General features: G+C 33.2%; 1 protein-coding gene across 4 annotated transcripts in view; it reads right to left on the reverse strand.

The window, feature by feature from the left end:
• Positions 1–25013, reverse strand: part of LOC127291435 (nucleolysin TIAR) — a 907547-nt gene that overhangs the window by 860420 nt on the left and 22114 nt on the right. The gene's annotated exons all lie outside the window — the stretch shown is intronic.

Below are 25013 nucleotides of genomic sequence, written 5' to 3' on the forward strand. Positions count from 1 at the left end.
ATTCATTCTTAATTTTTCCAATTAATTATTAAATTCAATATATTAAAATAAGTTTTCAATTTTCCCAGTAGTAATTTTTTGTCTTCAACTTTATTGTTAATTTTTTTTTTTCAATAAATTAAACAAAATAATTTAAATTGTTATTCTTACCAAAATAATGAAATAATAAAAAGTAGTGATCAATTTAATTGTATTTTACAATTTAATGTAAATAAAAAAAAAGAAATGACATGACATGACTAACAACATTGATGCGTTGACAAGAGTTTAAGAAAAGCATATAATATAATATTTCTGCTTTGAAACGGGCTCAAGTCTTTTATAACAAAATAGTTACACTCAACGTATATCCTTAGAAACACCAGTAACTATATACACACACCGTCTGTATTCATGGCATAGTCATAGAATTTTACGCTTGCAGCGATCATAAATTTAAAGTACCATAGCATGGCCTCTCTTAAATTTTGCTCTATTAGTTGCAGCTTAACCTCTGCTACCCAGCAATTTCAGTAAAAAGAGATTTTCCAGAAATTTACGTTCCTTTCCCAAAAAAGAAGCGTATTTCTTTTTTATTTTCATAATAGCGCAACAAATGTTTGACAAATAAAAAAAAAATGTGACAAATATTGACATCATCTTTTCTTTTTGACATTTCATAATAAAAACAAGTATTTATTTTATTGTCTACCAAAAGAAAATAATTTTTTTTTTAAATTCTATTCAATGAAAATTATTATAAAAAAAAAATCATAAATATTTTTTGTTCCCCAAAAAAGAAATTACCAAAAAGTTATTATACTTTTTGATAAAAATTTTTTTCTGCAAAGATTTTTTGTAACAAAATCGATTACAAGTGGATCAAATATCAAGGGATATTTGTGTGATAAATTGGCACCGATCATGGCCAATGAAATTCGTTTGCAATTTCGAAAGGTTATATATAAGGACGTTAAAAAATACTACTTCAATTTTTTGCAGTACATTTCATTGATGGAAGAACCGATTGACAATTTCACGTTAAAATGGAGGGAGAGAGAGAGAGAGAGAAAAAAAACGAGGGTTGTAAGGAAGGGGCGTCAGGTGTAGCCGCAGGCTTACGTTCAAGACTTTATGGTGTAGTCAAGGGACCTGTAAAGTCGAATCTCGGTCTGTTCATATATGCATATCTCATTTCAGTTATGTATGAACGATTTCCTACCAGCAATATACACTGCACCATACTATCCAGAAACGCTCACAAAACTGACATTTTTCATGATTTACTTCCTTTTTCTATTACACATTATGCGATCGATTACTATATATTCCTACACACTGTTGGGGAAAAAAAATTCAAATCAATTTATCATTTTAAATAGAATTTGTAAAATATTTTATTTATCAACAAAATTTTAATAAAAGTCATAATTTTAAAATCCCATGTGCAAAAAGTTAAATGGACTTCAGATGGACCCCAACTTAGTTACCCAAGTCCCAAACTGAAAAACCCAAACTAGGCCTTAACCTAAACAAATCTCTAAACTGAATCAAATCCCAAGCTTAGGAATTTTTAGTTTGAGTTGGATTATTTTAATTAACAATTCTTTAGTAGCCTGCTAAGGTAACTTTTACTACCATGGTAACGGTTGCTATGGTAACCATTCAAGTGTACGACGGACGGACGGATGGACGCCAGAGCGAAACTATAAGGCTTATACTCTCATATTTTAAGATTAGTTGAAAAATAAATTTTTGCAATGGATAATGACAACATCTACATGAACATTAAAATTGTGAAATTCCAAACAATGAAGAAAATAAGTGACGGACATCTGTAAGTAGGTAATTTCAGCGCATGATTACCTCGATTATATTGGAGTTGTTACATGTACCAACTTTGGAATTTCCAAGTTTGAGACTTTCAATGTATTAGGACCACTTTGGCATTTGTAATGTGTCGACACTCGCAGCTATGGTATACACATACCTCTGATGAGAAGAGGATGACGAGAAATCGAGGAATCAAGACTTAAAGGAAGGTACACACAGGAGGCTTTGACGAAGAAGAAGAAGAGAAGGGTAAGAGAGAGAGAGAGAAAGAGAGAAGCATGACATCAAAACTTGATCTAAACTAAGCGAGTAACTCTCCGTGTTACGACTTGAGCAATGTCGTTGTATATAGTAGATTGGTGGGTTATGGTGGTATGCGAAATGGTTGCGAGAGAGAGTCCATCAAGAGGGTTGGGAAAGGCGGTAGAAAATAGAAGCAGCCCCCGTAGTATGGCGAATGAAAGGGGTTGATAAGGATGACAGAGAAGGAAGAGAGAGTGGAAAGCATAGAGCATAACTCTCGCGTACATCTTGTATAATTCTGACCGCATCCCACCAAACTATGACATATTCCAGCATTAGCTATTCCAACCAGATCCCAATACCTCCTCCAACTCTCCCAAGCGGCAACTGCTTTCCTCTCTCAACGCGAATCTGCCTTGCTATAACCGTCAACCAGCCAACTTTGATCGCGAATCAACTTATCCACCTCATTCCACTTCACAAAAGGACTTTGATAATTGTCTCGAAAGATCTTCCAACTTTATTTTATTGCATTACATGTATATATATATTAATATTTTCTATATGCGTTTGTCATTTTGAAAATTAACATTATTTTAATCAAATAATAATTCTTCACCATTTTTTCACAAAATAGAAAGATAATGATTATGAATCATTTCTTTTGGGAACGAAATCAGGCACGAATTCGATTTGAAACTTTAGAAAGACAAACTTTGTAACACACAAGTAGAATTGTTGTACCTATATTGTAAACCACAAGAAAGCAATTTCCCCTAGGATAACTTGTTATCACAACGTAAATATAACCCTTCTTGATCCTCTTGTGTCTCGCTTCTAGAATCTAAGCGATCGAATATCTTCATTTACATTTTTTTCAAACGCTATTTTGTGAATTATTATTAAACAAAAAGTAGAATTTGTCATAAAATTTCTTTTTAGAAATTATCATTCTCGCAAAGATATATCAGTGAAAATAATCAAAATTTGTTGATTGTAAATGAGGGTAACTCATGAAAAAAAAAGTATAAGCTTTTTTTAGTGGAAGGCATAAAAAAGAGGTTTTTTTTTTACACAAATTTATGTTTTCAAGAAAAGAAAGCTAATCAGAAGGTGGAATCAGAACTTAAAAGCGATTTTGTACAAGTTGATACACTTTCGGTCATTCGTAAAAGTTAAAGCAAAAGGGAGTTTAGACGTCATGCAATTTAATTACATTTACTTGATGTCGACGCGTCACGAACAAGTCTTGCGAATAATGAGGCAAGGAACAGTTAAAAAGAAAGTGAACAGCAAGAACATTCCACCGCCATCATTCCGCATTGCGGCCTCAAGCAAGCGAGTAGATGATCGCTGAGGAAAGCGCTGTGGCATTTTGCGACGTAACGAGGGGAATTAACCTCAGGAGTTTAACACGATACAACCGTGGACTTTCGTGGTGTACATCAGGACAAGCAACTTTACTTTACTACCCTTGCGTAGCCCACCTCCTCTTTTCGACAGTTTGCCCCATTCTCTCCCCTTATTCTCTTTCTCTCTTTCTCTATTTCTCCTTCATCTCTAACTCAGAAACAGTGCTTCATTTTCTCTTTGTTGCTCGTTAGCTAGAATTATTCTTCCCCATAACTTCGCAGTAAATGGCGCCAAGGCGATCGCGCATGGAGAGAAATTCTCACTCGAAATGATTAATGCATCTAGATTAAATTCTGTTTCTGTTGTCTAAAAGTTTCCAAGATGTTGCACTTTCAAGAGAAATCTCGCGTGAATGCTTTTAATTGACTGCTTCTATTTTTCAAAAAAATAAAGTAAATTGGTTTCTCACAATGGCATAAAGATTAATCAGTCAAATCTTATTTTTCCTACTGTGGTATTGTCCGTTTGTCTTATATAATTCGTTTCTAGTTTGGTTTCTAGTTTTCGTTTGACTCAGTTTTGTAAGTAACAGATTACAGTCAACGCTCGATAATTTGATCTGCAAATCACAACAATAAAGTCTGATCGACTTCAGGAATTCTGCTTTATGCAAAACAAAAATTTGACCATCTTAAACCTATGTATAAAGCTACAAAAAATAAACTACAAGTTTCCTTTAACGTCATCTATTGTTTTCTAAGAAAATCAGGTACTAAATACACTAAGAAACAAACTTCTAAGTCAAATTTTAAAATCATTTAAAAAAAATTATTTTTTTATGCATTTGCAAACTGTATGTCCAATACTTTTCAGTTTCTTTCCATTCTTTATTTATCACAATAAATGATTTTTATGAAGAGATTGAATGCATCTTTTCTTGTTTTCAATGAATGCCTAAACAGTTCAGTCTTTTTTTTTTTGATAAACCAATCAAACAAATTTTAAACTAAAAATGAAGATAATTATGACTATAATAAAGAAACATATAACAAATTTTCTGCTCTTTACAATCTATAAGAACCTACTATGTAGATCTAATACTTAATTAAGCGTCATTGACTCCTAATCTTTTGGCATTAGTTTGAAAGCTCAAGTGACCCATTAATGGCGCCAAACCAAAGATAAATGTTTCAAGTAAAGTATTTATCACCAAACTGTAAATAGGAATTCTAACCCAAAATAGCGATTTGAAATTGAGACTTGTTGTATTGTGTATAACCACGAGGATGTTCAAGTCTGTCAAAGATTAGCGGGTCGATCCATTAAGGGGGATGAAGGGGCTGATTTACTCAGTGGTCTCGAAAACGATCGAGTCGCGTGAGCCCAACGAGCCCCAAAACGCTATCGCACCAAATGATACCTAAAGTTGTCTATAAATGTATATGCTCCAGTGCTTCTAAACTCACTATTTCGCACCGGAAATGTGGTCACTGCAGTGATGACCGCGTCCTAGTAAAGTTCGTCCATTGGCCATATATAGAACACAAGTTCATATAAACACACACACACACACATACAGGGAAGCATAATCAGCCAAAATGAAGTATATGCGCACCGGGGCATATTGTACTGGGCCAGGATCGTATCCCAGCCTTGAATATATATATACATATATACGAACGAGGCTTTTCTCTGGTGAATATATATCCAGAGAGTTGAAGGGGGAGGAGGCTACGGTGGGTGGTATAGGAGGACAAGGCAACTGGGGTTGTCCATGTCCCTGGGGCGCGATGTGTCGTGCCTAATTACAACGTCCAGCGCTTTCCTCTATATTCAAATACAAACAGCAACGCTAATGTGCTTTCCTCCCTTTCCCTGCGCATTTTGAAAAAAGGCAGACATCCAACGATTATCTCTCTTGCCCTCATCTCTTTGTATTTTCTATTTCTCTTTCTCTCTCTCTCTCTCTCTCTCTCTCTCTTTTGCTTTTGTCATGAAGCAATCGCTCTTCCCCCTGCATTTACATGTCACTTCTCCGCGCAACCGCTATATATTGTCATTATGTGCGTAGAACTCTATATATCGCGGCCATGCATCTCTGTCAATAACTGTCGATAATATTACTGTTGTTCACTATCCACGCATCACATCAATGGAACATCGACAAACGATATCGACTGTCAACACACCATGGGGAATATGATGATAATTATGTGGACATGTTGTGGAATTGAGTAATGTTGAACCCATTGATCAATTTACATCAGTTGCGCATTGTTAAGGATGAGGAGAGATTGAATTTTAGATGATATCTAATATATGTAAATGTGTATTATTTCTGTTATTTCAAGCGAATTATTTCTCGAACTTTATTATTATTTATACGCTATAAATATTGGTTTTAAAAACTGTTCTTTACGAAAATTGGAATTGTCAATATTTTCTTTTAATTTTCTCAAATATCAGTATTAAGTTTTTGTAGTGATGCATTCAAGCGAGACAAAGCAAGAAAATATTGTCAAGCAACAAGAATTTATTTCAAATGTCAAATGAAATTTTGATCCTGTATCGTTTTTAATCAAGATTCTTGGTAAAATTGATATAGATGGGACGTTCCACGTAAAACGAAACAGAGCTCTAGCCAAAAATTGGCTTGATAAAAAAAATCGTTTAAGGACTGAAAAAACTTGTACACTCTTATACTTGCGAAAGCAGATGGGCGATTTCAGAAATTCAATATGGCGGCGCCTGTAGATGTGATATAAGTCATCAATGTCACGATTTGACAAATACAAACATGAATAAAATTTCCAAAATTAATTAAATTGAATCAAAAAATACACTTTTAAGCATTTTTGGGGTCGCTGAATACGAATCTGAAGTCAGATTTTAAAAATTCAAAATGGCGGACCCAAAATGGTGGTAGTAACCAGTTTTGAAAAAAAATTGAGTTTTAACAAAAATGAACCACCATTTGGGATTCGCCATTTTGAATTTTTAAAATTTGACTTCAGATTCGTATTCAGCGACCGCAAAAACCCCCAAGTAGCAAGTTTTGAGAAAAAAAATTGAGTTTTAACAAAAATCGACCACCATTTTGGATCCGCCATTTTGAATTTTTAAAATCTGACTTCAGATTCGTATTCTACGACCCCGAAAACCCCCAAGTAGCAAGTTTCGAGGAAAAATATTAAATTTTTAAAAATCGACCACCATTTTGGGTCCGCCATTTTGAATTTTTAAAATCTGACTTCAGATTCGTATTCAGCGACTCCAAAAATGCTTAAAAGTGTATTTTTTGATTCAATTTAATTAATTTTGGAAATTTTATTCATGTTTGTATTTGTCGAATCGTGACATTAATGACTTATATCAAATCTACAGGCGCCGCCATATTGAATTTCTAAAATCGCCCAACTGCTTTCGAAAGTACAAGAGTGTACAAGTTTTTCAGCCCTTAAACAATTTTTTTTATCAAGCCAATTTTTGGCTAGAGCTCTGTTCCGTTTGACGTGGAACGTCCCAGATGAGAAAAATAATTTTATTTTCAACTTTATAATATTAATCTTTTAACCTATTTCTTTTCCATCCTCCAATCTACGCCTATTTAGGTCACATATTTCCAATTCTTCCTATTTGGAGGCATATGTATGACTTCAGAAATTAAAAATTTTAAATTAATGTTTGGTTCTATATCTTACTCTTTTAAAGTTCTACTACTAGTAGAAATCTACCTCCAAAAAGGCAGATAAATCCAAATCTTCCTATTTGAAGTCGTTAAGTAGGTTTTAAGAGCAATACAAGGATGTAGAGTAGTCTTAAGTAGACTTTAGAAGAATCTGACTAGATTTTAAAGAAATTATTGGAGGATTTATGTAGGACCTTTTAAATTTTAACATTAAATATTATTAATATTTACATCGTATAAAATTTAAATGACAAGATTAATTGATACAAAATTTCTATTCATTTTCGCCATTAGTAATTTTCATTAAACGTTTTGTACTTTCAGAGTTATTTTCAAAACCATTTGTTGTATTGAATTTAATACAGAATCGTTATAACAACCGCAGAATTCCATTAAACTGAAATAATTATTTGATAAAGCGATTTGAAAGCTTTAAATATAAATTTTTTTCTCTCTACGAAAATTCAATCAATCCATTGGATTAAATATTATTGTGTGTATATTATCAATTTAAATTTAAATAACAAATGTATAAAATAAAGTAATTGAAAAGTAATTATTTTTTTTTGTTTTTCAGCTGAAACGATGAGAATTAGTATAGTAGAGGGGGTACAATTCAACATTTTCGAAATGCAAACTAATTTTCGTTTGTGAGATTAATGATCGTTACTAACAAATGGCGCCGAATATCTCATATATTTTGGATAATGTGCAATGCTCGTAAATAATAACAGTTTCACAAGTCCTCATGGTTAAAATATGAAGGCCGTTGAAAGGTCGCTAAATAGAATTCATTTAATATTTCCGACCTCAACGTGCGCGCCGAGGCTTTCGATAAAAGCCCTTTTACTACATATATGTTATATGCATATTGCACGGAGACCTTATTTCATCCAAGCGCAATATTTGAGCCATTTTTCTATTCAGGTTTATTGTTTCCGCTATTTTTTTCCCACCCATCTTATATCGATAAAAATATAATTCACAATAAACTAGTAAATGTTCGTATTTATTTTATTAAAATTTTAAAGTTTTACTGCTTAATTTTCACTTGGACAAAGCATTAATCGATCGAAATTGTTGTAAATTTTGTATCACTAATAAAATAGTTGCAGTATAAAAATGTAAATTCATCTTTTAAAATCAGTACAATAAATTCAGAAGCAAATTACAGATTGAAGAAACTTTTCACAAAATTCAAATGAATATACAAACATATATATATATATATATATATATATATATATATATATATATATATATATTTAGGGACTGAAATTGATGAAAAAGCAGCACAAACAGACAGAGAGTGAGAGAAGGCTTAGGCATCTTACTCACCCCCGTCAAAAGAAAAAAAAAAGAATAAGGTGAAAATGGAAGTTCCGTTTCAACGGTATCGCATGAAACGTCTTATAGGCAGCAGCAGCCTCGTCTCGGCAGCAAGAAGAACCGACAGAGCAGGAAAAATGTGAGAGTTTGGGCTCGAGTGGCAGCACGCAATTTCAGATTCCCTGAGGATTTGCGAAAGCGTACAAAAATTCGCGTGCAAAGGGTGCCAAAGTTTATCTTCCCTTTTTTTTTTGTAATACCACACTAATGAAAACAGCAGCAGGTATATTTCTACATTGTGTAGACTATCATATTTTCAAATATTCACAAGTAAAACATATATCATTTTTTCGAAATGCAACATTAAAAAAAAAATATAAATTCAAAGAAGTTAATTCCCTTTATTTTAATTTCACAGAGTAAAAGATTAAGATCGAATTTTTTTTAGAGAATATTCCGTTCCTATGCACTTGATTGAAAGTTGCTTCATTTAAGTATAGCGTGTCCGTAGACAGTAAACTATAAGCAGCGGGTTTGAGGACTGCATAAAATTCATGAAAAATCAATTAGCTAAAGGAAGTTCGAATATATAATCTCTCTCGGAAGTGATGCAAGAGGCCTGAGAAATCGAAGGTTGTGTATAGATTGTGACCCTCTCTCTCTCTCTCTCTCTCTCTCTCTCTCTCTCTAGGTGTAGGTATTCATTGTGAAGCTGATCAACATCGACGACAGGAAGAGCGGAATGATGGCGGGCTACGGTAACCGGATAGATGCTAGACGGCACGATCTAGACGAAGGATCTTTATTGCCGAAAATCCATTATTTTCCCCATTAGATCGCACGGTCCGATCCTTCCAGGCAGGGCATTTTCGTTTAGCAGTTTTTCTTCCGATTCACGTCGTTTATGACTGGCCACCTATATGTGTGTATATATACACTTTTTCTCATCCGCCATTCTTTGAACTGTATGTATATATATATATATATATATATATATACACCTCGCACCTAGGAAAAGCGTCAGCTTCAACTCTCTCTCGAATCTTTTTCGATCTCGTTTCAAACCTTCCGCCTGTTTTCTATATCCCCTTGTGCCACCCTTCACCTCCAATTCCCTCCCTCCTCTCCTTCCACGGATCGCTCGTTTTAGATTGAACGGAAACAGTTCTAGCCTGTCCTCTTGTTTACATGCAACTACTATAGACGCCTTGAATATTGGATACCGAAATTCGTTACTGGCAAAACTTTTTTCCCCTCTTTCCTAAACCAATTTCTCTTCGACTATACTAAAGTTTCTCATCAAGACATTCGTATCATTGTGATATTTTCCATATTGCAATGTGGGTAAAAATAGATTTTGCCTTAAGATTATTCAAGTTTTTCTTTTGTATATACATCATGAGAGATAAAATTTATATTAAGACTTTAAAAAAAGAAACAAAAATTTTCAATTGGGAATATAATATTTTTAGCCATTTCATTAAAACCTTTTTTTAAATAGTGAACATTCCATTAAGTAGTAGGGGAGAGTCAGTATGATTGGGCCAGTACTGCGATTGAAGCCCTTTTACATTAGCGCCATCTACCTTTGCATGCAAATACTTACTAGCAATGGTAATAAACTTTTCACGTCTCTTTTAACAAATCTCAGTGTAATGCGCAATTTGTACAGACGTATTTTGTAAAAGTGCGCTAAAGATTAAAAGGAAAACTTTTTTTTTGGTATCGGAAAAAATGAATTGAACAAAACAAGAAGATGCAAACAATAAAGTAAGTTGACTAAGTTTGTTCGTTTGATTGTTCTTTGATAATGTAGTGCCTTATTTGATGTTTGTATCATGCGTTTTTTGTCTGTGTAATAAAAAAGAAAAACGACGTGATTGTGAAGGTTGGGTTAATAAATGTAGTGTTGGTTGGGCCACTTAAAATTTTGCAATTATAATACGTCCTAACATCATAAATTCATTTTTCGACGTAGCGGTGCGTGAAAAACGTCATTTACCAGTGGGAGAAAAAGATTTACGTTTTAGAAACTTTCCTAAAACGATTCATAACGTCTTATTTCAAGTCTACTGCAATAACGCATTTTAAATGTTTTGTGTTCTGAAAACGTTTTGGGGGCGTTCATTAATTTTAATGGGTTTTTTTTTTAAATTAGTACCCCTCCCCTTTTGTGACATTTTTTGGGACCCCCCCTCTTCCCCTCTATTGAGATGCTTTTAATACTTTATTTTGACATATATGAAACGTTTTAGGGACGTTTCTTTAAAGTGAATCTAATCGATTTTATTGGAAAAATTTAAATATTATAATTTTTGTCATTTTTCTTGAATTTTCAGACCAACTTCGAGAATAAAGAGAAAAACCATCCGTGGGAATTTTGATTTGCTTGACCTAGTACAAGCGTAAACTGTATTGCGCTAAAAACACTATTTCAACAAATGCTAGTTCACGTAGACAGTGGCGCCCTCAATTAGGGACAAATTAATTGCAGACAAATATTTTACAGATTTAGGGATGAAAATAATACTATGTTTTTTCTGTGGCGGGCCATTTTTAATCATTTTTCTTCATATAACATTAATTTTTTACGGTGGCCCAACCGTGAATCTCCGGTCCGACCGTAACGACAAAATTTATTTATTTTTTTTGAAATGCCTATAACTTTTACACTTTTGGTTCAATCATTTTCTGTTGTTCAGAGAAAATGTTGCATTTGAAAAGATCTTTTCAACTATACGTGAGAAAATCCGAAATTCGGTTTAGAGCGGAAGTTATGGTTACAAGTCAAAACGTGGCCCAACCGTACTGACTCTCCCCTACATATTTCGATGTAGTTTTAGCCTTTTAAAAATTTAAAAAATATTAATATTTTTTCATAAAATAATATTAAATGCTGCGTTATTTGTATTTAAATTTTTTTAAAAATGAAAATATTTTTAAAAAAAGTTTCCGAAGCAAACGATAAACACACCGGATCTTTTAGGGTGTATATATTATATATGTGTATCTTTATATAGAGAGAGAAAAAGGGGTGTGTGATCGAAGAGATGTATTAGGCGAATGACACTTAATAAATAAATAAGCACAGAAACCTTGTAAGTTTTGCGAAGCAGAAGCAATTTATTTGGGGTTGTTGAACGGGATTCGTTCCTAGGGTGTAAAATATTATGAAAATACATAATATCTGATGGCGGTTAAGCCACAGCGAGGAGACTGACTCTCGGGTATTGCCTTAGGAACGAGCTTTTATAGAGTTTTTATAACGCCATGTTACGAGGTATATAGAGGGTACTACTAGCTTGTGCATATAACCTTGTGTGTGCGACGCCTGACTCGTACATGTTCTCCTCAAAAAAAAATATTTTTTAATTATTCTTTGCTATTAAGCAACGTCTCATTTTTCAAAACCTCGAGGGCAAAAATCTTTTTTAAATGCAGATTCCATTTATTACTGGATAAATAATAATGTTACTCAAAAAAATATTGTTAAATTGATTTCCAAAGCAAATATTGAGACTGCTGGTTTCACAAGCGAGCCAGAAGAGCTTTCTGCTTCGGGGTCCGTTTTTTCTGGGCGAACAGCGGACCCCGAGGCAGAAAGCTCTGTGGTGGCTCGCATGAAAAACCAGCAGCCTCACCATAATTTTGTCAGTGTAAATTTAAAAATATTTTAATTTATTTTAAAATAGAGGAAAAAAAGGTATCTTAAAAATGTTGTATATCTTAAAATAATAAGACAACCTTTCAACCTTCAAAATTTAATTTTTCTTCATATAAAACGAGTATAATTACCTTTTGTTATTCGTATGACGAAATTAAATGCAAATGAATGAAGTGAAAACTAACCTGAAACAACATAAAAAAGAATATATTACATGTAGAAGAAATTGTCAATTTAGAAATATTCATTAGAGGATAGAAGACAAATTTTTAAAAATCTAAAAACATATTTCCATTTATTCAAAGATATTTAATATTTGCCATTACACAATATTTTTAATTGAAATTATATTTAATTTAGATTAAAGTTTTAATAATACAATAGGTATAATTAAATTGAAAAATGTAAAAAATTATTGATTGATAATATCCTGAATATCCGGTTGTGGATTTCAGAAGTAGTTTCAACACGAAAATACCCGAACGAAAATCTACACCTTCAAATTTTCTGCCTTCTCCGCGTTCTATATACAATAGTGAGATGGTTTTCGTTCGTGCAATAAGTGCCGGAGATATATACATTTTTCAGGCAGATGGCCAGCCAACGCCTCGAATTGCCTCGCCTCTTCCGTGTCCGGTGTCCACTACGATTCATTATCTCTCTATTCAGCGACCTAACGGATGTCCTGCTCTCTTTCTCTCATCCCATAACTCTTCAAAACCCCACTAGAGACACTTCAAAATTTGTACTCTTCTTCTCTTTCTTCTTTTCACAGTCTTTCATAAATTCATTCATCTCTAAAATAAAAGACATATGTCAAATCCTCTTCCACTAAAGTGCGTTTATTTTTTTGTCCCACAGAATTTTTCATCATTGCTATTTCTAATGATACACATTGCAAAAACTTTCCATCTTAAAATTTCAAAAAACGTCTTGTTTTAAGATATTTTTTTGCACTTTTAAGACGGACAATCAGCATGTATACCTCTCTATGAAGGTACCTAGATTACCATCAGCGGATAGCTATGTATTGTAGAGGTACTTCTCTCAATATATAGCTATCTATAGAGGTCGTATATAGGTACTTCTGTGTCTAGTGAACATCTTTGAAACCTGATGCCAATCGTCCTCGCCTTCCTAGACTCTTCTACGAATACAGGTTTCTTTTGAAATCGAGAACTACAAGTTTGATCTTCTATCTTTAGGTACTTCCTGGATCGAGGTGAGATGACTAGTCCTTTAATTGGTCCTTGACCGATCTCTAGCGTGCACGAAATCTAGTTTCATTCGACGACGAAATCGGGAAGTCAAGTTCTAGAATAGCTTCGGAGAATAAAAGGAAACAAAAGGAAAAAGGGATTGATTAAATATCAAACTAGACAAGATCTAATGTTACAAATCTTATTACAGGAGGGACTAAAATGGCGGAAGGTCACTAGCAACGGCGAATCGTTTTCTACATCATTGTATGCGACAAAACATTACCCGAGTCAAAATTTAAATCCACTTTAGCTCCTCCTAGAACCTAAATTAGCCTTCTTTTGGATCTTTTAGACTCCCGTAGGTTCTCCTTTGAATCCAATGATGGAAAAAGGGAAATATTGCGACAGGTTGTAGAAGCTAAGGATGTTCCTAAATAAAATAATGTTATGATAACTCTAGAAATCTAGTAAAATACTTTATTGAAAAATTCTGTCTTCATCCGGCGAGCAAATCCTATTGGCTAAAAATATACAATCATTACAATAGAAATTCTTTGCAATATAAAATATCTGTGTCGATAACTCACTTGTCAATGAATTGAAAATAATATTTATTTTTATCAGCTTCCTGCTTTCCAACTGATTTGACATACATAAATTTGTATTCTTCATTTGTAACATATTCTATATAAGGAAGTACCTTGTAAATGTACAGACGTACTCTGATATGTAACTAAATCGTGAAAGCTTCAAATTGTATATATATATTGAAAAAAAAACTTTAAAATATTTAAATAATAAAACGCGAAAATAGTGAACAAGTGACAACTAGAAAAGTAGGAAACGAAAGTTGAAAAACTTTTAGTTTTGCATGGTCGAACAACTTCTATCTCGATTTACTCTACATATATATGAGGCAAAATTCCTGAAATGTCCGAACAAAAAATTGAAAGTTCTCGAATTTAATCCATACTTTTCTAAAATGTTGTTATTGTTGGTGAAAGTCTAAAAATCAATTATTATTGAATTTAATAAAATAGTTTTTAAATTACAACGTTTTTAATTTTTGACTTTTGAAAAAAAAAATTTTTTTCAATGTACAATATTTATAAGTAGAATGCATAAAAGTTAACATATATATAATGATTTTTAAAGCTTTTTTGACGAGCTACACGCTGTTAATAAAAATTTTTTTTTTAAATAACATTTGACCTTGAAATTCAAGGTCAAAATGTTAATTTACATTTATCTCAAAATCGGATTTTTTAAAATTATTTTTAACTATCTCAATGGAAAGCTTGACTAATTTCCTACAAAACATGTAATTTTCAGAGTGGGATCTTTTAAAGTTTTTGAGATATTAATTAATTAATTAATTAATGTTCATAACAAATGAAATATTTTACAAACGAATAAAGTTACCGTAATTCTGAAGTTAGTAATTGAAAGTTAACGTAATTCCGCATCCAACGAGCCCTATATGAAGTATTTTGGATAAGTAGATTGTTAATAAACAATTAGTTAACATTGCAATTGTTTATTAACAATCTACTTATCCAAAATACTTCATATAGGGCTCGTTGGATGCGGAATTAGCTTAACTTTCAACTGGTAAGTTAAGATTTACGATAACTTTATTTGTTTGTAAGATATTTCATTTTTTATTGTTATTTAACTAAAATTGAACAAAAATACTTCATATAGGGCTTTTGGATGCTTCTTGTTAGTAAAAAATAAAATATTTTACAAACAAATAAAGTTATGGTAATTCTGAACTTACCAATCATTATATATATGTTAACTTTTATGCATTCTACTTATAAATATTGTACATTGAAAAAAAATTTTTTTTTCAAAAGTCAAAAATTAAAAACGTTGTAATTTAAAAACTATTTTATTAAATTCAATAATAATTGATTTTTAGACTTTTACCAACAATAACAACATTTTAGAAAAGTATGGATTAAATTCGAGAACTTTTAATTTTTTGTTCGGACATTTCAGGAATTTTGCCTCATATATATCTTCTTACGGCGTTCGACTCAGACTTTGCTAGTTTCACTAGTGTCACATTAAAAGTTCGAGCACAAGTCAACCCTCGGTTACAATACTTGTTGCATACAACTCTGTGACAACCTCACTAAACACATTTCCGCAAAGTGCAATTTATTATACGAAAAGGCGACATTTTTCATTAAATTGCATAATTCCTGGAATTTCTATAATTCATTCACGCTTCCCCATAAAAAATCATCAAATTTTAAATTATTTCATTAAATTCATTTTATTAATTTTGTATAGCAAAAGTTATTTTTAAATTTGAAAAAAAACACATAGGCGAATTTTACGAAGTGTGTACGTTAAGGGTTAGTAATTTGACAATTAATTAATTTTAAATGTACACGGAAAAGTTTTTGGTAATTCTTCGCTATGAACAATGGTGGCGCCTTGTTTCTAGGCATGAAATGTAGAGACAGCAGCATTTTGGGTCTACTGCTTGCCCCCCTGTGGGAGCTCTGAATTCCCACGGGCGTAAAAGATATTCTTCAGTGGGTTGCCAGCGCTCTCACAGTTGATAAACTAACATACTGGTACGTCAGCTCTTCCAAAAACTTTTCCGTATACCTACTGAATTTAAGAATAATAAACTGTTTTAAATTAAGCTTAAAACTAAGCGAAAATTATTAGGATATTATATAATTATATGTCAAATATTTCAGTAGGTAATGTAGAAAAAAACTTCCGTTGGCTAAAATTATTATACAGCAAATGGAGAATATGAGAATGACGTAAGATATATATTTTGTGCAAAGTGCGACTTTGTTGATGGTAGCGAAGGACGTTTATTCCACAGAAAGTAGGTCCATATATATGTAGAGAGAGGTAATAATCTCGTATCCGGTGAAAAGGAAGTAAAAGATGCTTTCAAAAGAAAAGCACAAACAACAACGACACAACGGAAGGCGGAAGAGACGAATCCCACCAGGTGCATATATATATATATAGCTTGCCATCTACCCAAAGCCATTCGAGCTGCTACATTACCCCCCGACCCTTCAACATGACACAATGGACAAATATTAAAAACTATAAATTCATTCATTTCTTTCCTTCAGCAGGCCGCATCAACGGCAATGTGCCTTTCTTAATGAAATTTGTACCCACTCTTCTCACTCGCTTTCCTCATTGGCAAGACAACTTTATTGTACTCGTTGCACTGCTCATACTGGAAACAAGTTTACCTGCTTACCATAATTCCATAAAAAAAAAGAATTCTTTTGTAAAAATGAAATATTTCTATAAATATGCAGTTTCATAAAAAAATGATCTATTTCACTCTGAATTATTATATGTTTTACATATTCTTTATATTTCTTTATTAGATAAATTATAATACTCTCTTTTCAATCAGTGAGATTTTACTAAAGAAATAAGTTGGAAAAATTTCTAAAATATTCAGAAATCTTAATTTGTTAATTACATGCATAGAAGATGTTTACAGATTTTGTACAACCATACTTTTTAATCTTGTACACCATTCTTAAGAAATTTAATTTCCTGTGAGGAAATACGATTCGTAAAACTTATTAATGTGAGTCTAGTTTCCTGAGATAATTTCTCAAAAATGTCGGCTAATGTTTATAACACTTTTTTTCGCCGCCAGAGAGAGAGAGAGAGACTAAGAGAGAAGAACAAAAGATGATGCGCCAAACTGAGCAATTAAGTTAATGGAGTACACGAAGATAAGTGCAAAGCGAAGAATAAGAAATCCAATCTAGCTGGGGAAAGAGATTTTAGAAAAAGAAGATGAAATGGAGAGGTCAAGATTTACATAATGTTCCTGTGCTGTAGGAAAGAATGTCTCGGGGTCATATTGGTAGACAAAAGAACTTCCTCGTCATAGCACAAGTCGTAACACTAGTTCTGTAATTGCATACTCGAGATGAATCATGTACTTTAAAAAGAAATTTTAATTAAATAATTAACATTCTTAATAAACTCACAATTACAACAATGGAAAAACATTCATTATTAATTTTAATATTATATATCTTTAGACTCTTCATTTTTAATTTTTTTTATAACAGACAGTGATTATTAATTAAATTTGACTAACTAAAATGGTATTTGTTATAGTTTTAATAGTTGTTTGAACTATTTAGTTTGTTTTAGTATTTGCAAATAGTACACTGAAAAAAATTTAACTGAGAAATTTAAATACCGTTGTACAGACTAAGATTTTTTTTTGTTTTTCGTAGGATGTAAAAAAATCTGCTACACCAAGGAGGGAATTACAACCCCAAGGATCAGACGCCTTGGAGCCCAGCTCGTCAGGTTATCCAGGGTTGGCTGCCTCCTGCCGACCAACTAAAAGAAGCACTCTTTAGCTGAACACTTTTTCACTATGGAACTGCTTTAGGCTTCAAACTTCGTAGATGAACGTTCCTGGGATCTCGCTTGCGCGTCTATGCCTTTTATCAATCTTCCTGGCCTATTTATTTTTTGTACGCGCAAGAGTCTTCTTAGCTTCCTCTAGGGCTGACCTAAGGCCCTCTCTAGAGTGGAGTTAAACGTAACGCATCCCCATTTGCTTAGCATTGCGATGCGTCGTGTCTTCGTTTGGCTCCATTCTGGAGAGGGCCTAAAGACCCTGCTGCCTGCAACGTTATTCATATTGATTTTTCAGTCGTTCAATTTCTTGCTATATGGCCGTAACCAAGACATCGATAACACCGTAGTACCATCACTATTCTTTTAATTGGGCAGCTCATAAAACCCACTTTTATGCGCTCCAATTCTTCTAGTCTGTCCGCTTCATCTGAGTTGGTGACTGCGAGCTTCATTCCTCTGCGATTGGGTCCTAAGACCGTCACTTTCCTGCTTCCAGACTTTCTGAGTTCTTTTTTCACCACTTCCTGGACCTCTTCTTTCTCGGTATGTCATTCTAAGAAGCGGATCTCCAATGTGACTCTTTCATCAACCGAGTGTATCTGACCTATACCTTTGACCGACAGGGTAACTTCTGCAGTAAAAGCCTCCTTGTCTGAATCTCCTCCGATTTTGATGAGGAAATCCCCTTTTTCATACCTCTTGATGTTACTTCTCTGGTATGGCTGACTCAAAACGTCAGCATACGTTTTTCCCTTCACGATGTTTCTCGTCGTTGAGAAATCTCTGGCCTTGAAATGTCCGTCGTCTTCAAAATTGACACTGGAGTTTCTTCTGCCTTCTTTCTCTTACCTTCGTAGGTTCTCTGTACTGTCCCCTTCTCTTCTTCGTTTATGAGCGTCTCTTAGAGCACTTCTAAGTTGGCGTTTAAACTTACGCTCTCTTCTGGTTTTTCGGTTATCTGCCGCATTTCCCAAAGCTCCTTCCAGATCCGTGTCCAACTTATCAGCCGCTGCGTGTTAATTTTTCACCTTTTCGACAAGAACCTAAAGATTCTTCAATACGTCCTTGATCGTCATGTAGACATTCTTTAGAATGTTACAGGGCTTGATAATTTTCATAATCTCTTCTTCGATCTTGCGAAGCCACTCTACTTCCTCTTTCCTAATCTTCAAGAAAACTTCACGTTCCTTATTGATCGCCTCATCGTCCAGTTTCAAGGGAATCGGAACTGGACACACTCAGAAGGTTCGATGTACTTCCTCTTTATCGGATATCCTTTATTACCGTTGTCTGTGGTATTTCAAAAACTTCTTCAACCTCGTCCACAATAATAGATAGTACATTCAAAACGGTGTTGACCTACTGCATCCACGAGCCACTGGCCACCACGCTAGGAGCTTGACGATCGGAATCAAAGAAGAATTTAGCGTTCGCATTACCCTGCAGGCACTCTTCTTTTTTACAATCGCTTATCATGTTATCATGTTTTGTCCCAAATCGTGGGATCTTCGGACATTTACAGGGTACTACCATCTCGCCAGAATACGGTCAGAATCGACTCCGTTAGTTATAAAAACGTAAACGTCAATGATATCCAGGGTCACTTGAACATATACCTAAAAGAATAGCTCGGAATTGGAGGTCGATGTATATCTCACAGCTCGGCGGGACGAGTTCCTGCGTCCGATCACAGAGTTTAACCCCTAGATACCAAGATCTAATAAATCCATCAATATTTATAATATTTGATCTGACATAAAATCCGTTATTTATTGAATTACACAGTGTAGTTAAAAAGTAATCAAATCTACTACTTTTTTTTAGTGTAGAATATGAAATAACATGAATGAAAGATTTATGTTTTAGTCATGAGGAAAATCTTTCTGCTATGAAAGTTCAAGAAATATTTTTGAAAACTTTACAGCTTGCGTGGAGTTGTACTTAAAATCTCATTTATATTGGCATTGCTATCTGTAGGTGCATAAATTCTTTATGAACTAGAAGAGAGAGAAAGTGAGGAAGCATTCAAAACGCGAGGTGCGCTTACCAATTGTATATATAAGGTGTGCTGTTACTTGGGTAAAAGAAAGCATAAAAAAGCGGTAAGGTGTTGCTACTGCTGCTAGCCAATATACGACAGAAGTGCATGTAAAATAAAAATAAAAAATGTTCTCGATCTATCGAAGCAGTCTGTTTGAATGGCGGAGTTTGGATATTATCGGAAGGTTGGAGAACGTAATGGTTTCATACGTAAAAGCAATACATTATTCCGTGTATCCCCGCATGAAGCTTGTTTCCTAGTGCCGCCGTGGTTGAATGCATTTAAAGGAGAGAGAGAAAGAAAGAGGGAGAGGGAACTGGTATTCAAGGAGGCCCGGGATAAATAAAGGAAAGCCTTGGAAAACGTGCGTCTGGAACAAGAAAAGCAGAAGATAGTTTTCAGCATCGCTAGCTGGTGCTGGGTTCAGGTGCTGTTGCAACCAATATCGTAAATCCAAATTGAGAGTGAGGGGAAACAGAAACCTTCCACTCTTTGCCCTCGCCTTTATTCCAATTCTACATTGTCTTTTCTAAAGCTTCTTCAGAGGATTTTGATTTTACGAAATAAATCGTTTTCACTTCATCATTTACTTGGCGATCATTTCTTCTTTATATTTGGACATTTTTAACTTTTAACTGAATGAAAAATTATTTTTTATTTATTTTACTATCCAAAATAGTTGCACCTTATACTACTGACAACTAAATTTATGTACAAAACAAAATAAAAAGTTATTAAGGACAATTTGTTTTGATTATTGTGATTTAATAAACTCTTATTTATAATTCTGAACAGAAATAATCACAATTTTTCTTTCATCTGATAAAAAGTGTATTACTGGAAAAATACAAAAAAAACAATATTTATTTTAAGGAAAGAACATGCGGTATGTTATTGGATTCGTATCGGGATTTAGTGGACACCCCATACATGGAAAGGGAGTTCAGGAAGGATCCGTCGAGGTGGGCAATTACCCCACTAAATATTCACAAGTTCATTACGAGCAGAGTTGGACCTCCCTCCTCGCTTCCAACCCTCTTTATCACCCATTCTCTCTCCCTCTCTCTCTCTCTCTCTCACTACTATGCTTGCATGGTTTGCAGTTTCCAGAACCACAGCTTTCCACGGCCCTCGATCCAAGTCTACCAGAGGTTACTGGAAACCTTTGTGAGGTAAACGGTGAAATATTTTGCAAAACCTACGCATGCAGCTAGCTAGCTCCACCTAAATTTCGTTTAATTGCGAGACAAGGAAGCTAATTAGGTCTGCTCTCTTAAAACATGAAATTATTCCCACTTTAACTGGCGTCCCCTTTTTTTTCGTCTCCCCTATTTTCACCAAGAAAGTGGTCCTGACAGATTAAATTATACACGAATTTTTACAATTCCTTTGATGAAGCACAGTATCCTCTGCTGATGGAAAAGCAAGCATCCGAAAAGAAAAAAGTGCTTTCGTTTTATAACTGAATTTTAGAATCCTTGGTGTCAAAATTATTTCATATATATATATATATATATATATATATATATTTTTTTTTTAAAGTAATTTCTTATATTCCCCAGATATCTAATTGACAAACTAAAGAAGATAAATTGACTCATTTTTTTTTTAGTTTTTTTTCACAAGACATTCCTATTATTTTTCTCGCGGCGGTAAAAAATAATTTCATATGCACCTTCTCGCAAACGTTAAAAATCCTTTTTGATAGAAGTTTAAATCAAGCCGACAGTAATGTGTATTTTTTATTAGAATACTTGGCGAACACCCCGTATGTAGACTTTGCGCGCGGGAAATGAAAAGGTCCGGGTACTACTTTTCGAGAGAAAGGCCGTAAAAGTTTAATAGATCGTTTGGTTCAAGCGTAACGTGAAAGGCCCTTCGCGTTCTATAAATGCTTCGTCTAACCGAAAATAGTTCTCAGCGCTTTAAAATATTCTGGATTATATATATAAAAAGAACCTCATTTTTTTTTCTCTTGCCAAAGAATTTTTTTTTTAAATCAATTCCTAAGGGCCCAAGTTATTATTTTCCCAAAGGATATTTTTTTCAAAATATTTTTTTGGCTATAACTTATAAATTTTTAATCTTATTTTTTTAAACAACTTTTATAATCTTAACTTCTTTAATGGTTTTAAATATTTTACTTTGGACATTTTTATTTTGGAATTGTTATACTTTCGGACATTTTGGATTTTGGAAATTTTGTACTTTGAGAAAAAATTAACAATATTAGTAAAAGTGGGTATAATATAAGGACTATATTAAAAATGACCGGTTGTACAAAATAAAAATTATTAGAAAAATTTTTTTATCAAAATAATACCGACTCGAATTTTTTATATTCTGGACTGACTAAAATTCTATTTTACTACTGATTTCTAATTCGCAGAAAATTATAAAGTTCATTGTGGCTTACCTTCAGACTAGTTACAAGAATTTTAAAAATTTTTAACTAAAATTACTTTCTTCTATTGCTACAACAACATTGATTAAAATTTTTCTTTTGATGCCTTACACTATATTGATTACGTCAAATACAGAAAATGTAATTGTTATTGAAACAATGATACTTGAATTATTTTTTGTCTAAATCAAACTGCCTGTAACTATACTATTGCAAAAATATGTCTAACCAAAATTTAAAAAACTACTAATTATTATTAAAAAAAATTTTTAATTTTTAAAAAAATTTCTCATTTTTCGCTTTAATCAACTTTAACCATTGAAAACTACTCAATTTATTAAATATTTGTTTTGTAACGCGTGTAATATACATTGACGAAAGCTCGGAATATTTTCACGTTCACCTTAACAATGTGCGATTCTATCCATTTTCATTTAATTTCGTATTGAGGATGCATTTAACTGATCGAGTTTCGATGATGGTTAGTTACAGATAACAATCCATTGGAACGTTGAAATTGATATCCTCGTTACTCTCGACAGCATCGTTCAATTAACTTGAATATACGTTTTGTGTAAGATGTAATCAATATAAAAAATACAATCCAACACAAATAAACTGTCCATGTTTTAATTTACAGATTGTTGAATTTAATTAATTTTTCCTCTCCATAACGAAGTGTTATGATTTTAAAAAATATAAAATATTTTTCACATTTCTCTATATATATCATGTAAATTATTGTATCAATTCTCCACAACAAAATACAATATTACTATTTCTGAATCATTTTGTTTTTAGAAGATTAGAACAATTTTTATTTCATTATTTAAATAAATGTATTTTGTTAAGAAAAAAAATTTATATTTCCAAAAAGAAAGATATAAAGTAAAATGAAAAGAATTTCTTAATTGTTTGTGGCAAATTAGAATGGGTGTTAATGGCGTCGGATGTAAAAATTTGACAGGGAAAAGCCTGGGATGATTAAAAAGCGATAATGTTTCTCTATATAAAAATTACTGGCTTGGTAATAAATGGGCGGACATCGAGAGACACGCAACAAAACTGCAATCTGCAACCGAAGCAAGCGTGAGCTTACAGGAGCCTCATGCAATCTGAGACTTTGGGTTTCTTGCACGCTATCCGAGCGTTTTATAATCATACTTTCTCTCTTTCTTCAACAACAATCATTCTTCTCCCTCACTCATTCTCCGCTTTCCTTTCTCATGGAATAAAAATCTCGTTATTAATTCACCCTCACTCGACAACAACCACACCAACACCCTCAGCAACACCAGATATTGATAACAAGAGTATAATAATGCACATGCATGAATTCATGATATAAAATGGATTCAACTACAAGTGAAACACTTGTCCGGGAATATCCATTACACCACTTTCTCTACGCGCCTATTTGCATTTTATTAATTCACTTGTTTTTTTTCACTTTTGTCCATTCTTTTATTAAACATACAAAATTTTGCTCTAGAATTATTTTTCTATAGTTTTGAAAATTTTTAATTTTTTTATACAGAAAAATTACGATAATAAAAAAGGCTTTGACACAGTAAAATTTTAGTAGAAAAAAAAAATTTAACTAATTCAAATAGTAATATTTTACTAAAAAATTAGTGAAAATTTCTAATTATTTGTATTAGTGAAGTAATTTATACTACTCAAAGAGAGTTCTTACTGATAGAAAAAAATGTGAAAAAATGTCTTAATAAAATTAATTTTGACTTAGACGAATTTAAAGAATATCAAATTATTATTTCCCAAGATTTGTTCTTAAAAAAAAAAATTTCTAAACAACTTAAATGTAATTTAACTTCACGTGTAATCAGCTTTGAAACTTCTAATTTATCTAATTTGATGGCAATTTACAAAAACCCCCCAAATTGAGACATAGATGAAGTGTTTGCACGTTAAACTCGAGGGTTTAACAACGATTACAGTCGAATAACTTTTCCAATTGCTTTTCAATTTGACATTGAATGGAATCCATTAGCATTCTGCCTCCACATGCTTTTGTATCAGCGGGAATGTTTTTTTTTCTTCTACTTTCGTTGAAAAAGAACTGTGAGAAGAGGTGGTAGTTTCTTACGGGAAGAGAGAGAGAGGGGGGGGGGAGGAGAGTAGTAGTGGAAAACGTAAAGAAATAGGAAAGACGAAAATAAAAATAAAAAAAAGGAGAGGAATTGAGCAATGTTGTTGAGTAAAAGCAACTTGAAGCTGGCTCGTGTATCCTACCGATAAGAAGTCCCGATTCGTATTTCGCGCCTCTACATTTCGTCTCCTTTCAATCCATCGCAGCTCTATCTAGTTGGCAATTCTCTCGTCTCCTCTCTCTGTGTATCCTTTTTTACAGTGAAAACGCGACATTAAACGACGCTCGACGACAGACTTCAACGACACAGTGAAAGCGTCGAACGAAATAGGGAGTTTAAGTGTCGTCGCTCTGATGAGATCTCCTATACTTTAGCTGCTTTTCTCTTCTTTTTTATATCTCTCTTTCTATTTCCTATCCCTTCTGACCATTTCGACCCCCCCCTCTTTTCTCTCTCTCTCTCTCTCTCTTCATCTTGAGCTCAATGTATGGTAATCCACAGGGAATTCGACAATCCCTTTTAAACTTGCCCTCTTCTTTCCATTCATTCGTTTCTTCATTTTCCTCTCTGTACCTTTTTTTTGTCCCTCACCCATTCCATTTCCACCACTCTTCTTTTGTCCTCCTGATGCATCTTTCGTGGCAATTTCATTTTAGAGTGAAATCACATTTGAATTATTCAAAAGCTTGTCAAATAAAATTTCCAAGTCAACACAACAACTTTCAATGTGGTAATATTTAAATGTTCAAACTTTTATAATTAGGTAGGTACATG

Source organism: Leptopilina boulardi, unplaced genomic scaffold (assembly GCF_019393585.1).
Source record: "Leptopilina boulardi isolate dan_hultmark-lab unplaced genomic scaffold, ZJU_Lbou_2.1 LbouV2_137, whole genome shotgun sequence".
Classification (NCBI taxonomy): domain Eukaryota; kingdom Metazoa; phylum Arthropoda; class Insecta; order Hymenoptera; family Figitidae; genus Leptopilina; species Leptopilina boulardi.